Genomic DNA, 2,629 nt, shown 5'->3' on the forward strand with positions numbered 1-2,629 from the left:
TGTAGATACTTTCTTTATGGTCAGCCATCTTTGGTGCCCTTCAGTCCGTTCTAGAGGCTCAGGTCATGAAAAGATATGCATATGGAACTTATGATGGTAGTATATCTTTTTCAGAATCCTATCCCTTTAACACCTCCCCTGGAAGAAAAAAAAAACATCTACTATATAATCCTTTTGCTGCAGCCCCCCCTTTTTAGGGGGAGGCCTCTCCTTTAGTTCAGCCAGACCCTGTATGGATCCCTCTCCACTGGGAATGAAAAGATTTTTTTTTTAAGGTGCTTGCACCTGTGGACAGCACCCCATTTTTTCTTCTTCCAGTACAATATTTAGCTTTTGAGTTGGTTATCAAAACACTTATAATAAGGGAAAATGCTCATTGCTCATGACCTTCCCTGTGATTGTCACATTTAGGGACAGCCTCTTAACTGAGCATTGTGTAGTAAGTTAAAGAGCTTTAGCTAATTGTGTGGCCCCACTGCTCCATACAATATGGGTTTACTGGATCAAGTCACCATATCTCAGATGATGCCTTATGACTGGGTGATGGTTTTTGCCTCTTCTCTTGGGTAAGTACTTTCACAATCCCTCCCACAAATTATTATGGCACCCAATAATTTCCCCCCAAATTACAGATACTCACCAATTCCAGATGCTCCAGTGGTCTTTACAGATGTCAGCCCAAAACAACAAACCATGGTGGTATAAAAAACAAACAAACAAATAAAAAAAAAAACCCAAAAAACAAAAAGCATTGTTATTGGTCCCAGCCTAAAGGATGAGCTACTTTAAACTTAAAAGTTTGGAAACAAGTTTTGAGAGATCTACACCAATTACATCAGCAAGGAGATTAGTGAGACCCTGTACCAAATACATAAAAAAGTAAACTTTGCAAAAGATAAAAATACAAAAACAAAATGACAAACTAGTGGGTTCAGGAATATAGCTCAGTGGCACAAGTGCCTGCCTGACAAGCAAAAGGTCCTGAGTTCAATCCCCAGTACTGCAAAAAAAAAAAAAAAAAAAAAAAACAAAACAAAAAAAAAAACAAAAAACAAAAAACAAAAAACACCAAAAACAAAAACCATTTTCTTTTAAAGAAGATAAAAAGTGTCCTTCAGAGAGATCTCTATACAAGACAATAAAAGAGACTCTCCCCACTACTAATCTAGGGCAAAGGGTATGCTTGTCTTTTTCCAGAGAATGCTAAGTGATCTATTTGAGTATCAAAGTGTACTGTCAGGCTATACCATAAAGCCAGATCTTAAACAAACAAACAAACAAATAAACAATCAAAAAATCCAGGAGGCTCGATCCCACTTGGGGTCTATTAAAACTGACCAACTTCTTTTTTTTTTTTGGCAGAACCAGGGATTGAACTCAGGCCCTTGCACTTGCCAGGGAAGTGCTTATTCCACTGAGCCATCTGCCAGGCCCCTAAATGGAATAAGAATTATTATTATTATTATTATTATTATTATTATTGTTCTGAATGCCTTCAGGGCAGGTTTGGCTGGCTTGAGTTGTGGGGATTGAACCACAGCAACCTGAGCCTGACTGCTTTGTTGAAGCAGCCACTTAATGAACTGAGCTAAGGGGCAGGCCCTCGAAACTGACCAACTTCTACATATGTACTGTTTGTCATGTCATATCAATTATTGCTATACTGTCTCTCAAGTAAATGTTTGTTTTTAAAAAAGGGTAATAAATGCAAACAAGAGACAAGAAAAATATCATAGGACTGTCCTGCTACAATGCTACATATGGTTAATTTCTAAATTTCTGTGTAAAAATATGTAATTGTTTATTCCTATTTTTTAATTTTTCTTCACATTCTGTATGGATTTAAAGTTTAACATATCAGTACTTGATGGAAAATACCTGTTCCATGCTATGTCTAAGATGTTTGATATTCAGACACATAGGTTAAGTTCAACTGCCTATGTTGTAGGGTAATAATATCATTAAGCTTCTCTTCTGGAGGGTTAACAACTTAAGCTTGCAGATCAAAAATTAGAGAAAAAGAAGGGCTGCAAGGACAGCCAATATTTTGGCCCTAGCCTTTCAAGGTCAGAGAGGACTCAGGACATAGGAGAACCTGTACTGTAATATCTTGTAACTCAGTTGTGTCCCAAATTTTCTGATCAAGGAGATTATGGAGCCACAGAGGAAAATGATTGATGAGTGTGCCTAAGGAGAGTCACATGGAGAGAAAACATTCTCTCAGGCTTTCACAAAGTGCAAATTTGTCAAGCAATGGCCATGACTCATCCACATGGCTGACACTGACAAAGGATCTACAAATTGTGGTACAGGGTTTCAGGGTAAATCCTGAGGGGATTTGACTGACCTTGTCACATATAAAAGTTACGATTTTTGTTATATAGGTCTTAACCATCCAGCAGAAAAGAATAAAAAATATAAAAAATAAAGCTATATTAATATGTTGAGATATAAAAGGCTCAAGTTAACAACTTCTGACATTGCCAGTCATGCAGATAACCCACTACTATTATAGACTACTGGACTGTATTGGATTACTTTGCTGAATTCATGCACCTACACTATATGAATGACAATGGAATATACATCTCTGACAAAACTAAGCAAAAGCGGATATAAATGAAGGACC

The sequence above is a fragment of the Octodon degus genome, unplaced genomic scaffold, assembly GCF_000260255.1.
Source record: "Octodon degus isolate 3935 unplaced genomic scaffold, OctDeg1.0 scaffold00255, whole genome shotgun sequence".
Taxonomy (NCBI): domain Eukaryota; kingdom Metazoa; phylum Chordata; class Mammalia; order Rodentia; family Octodontidae; genus Octodon; species Octodon degus.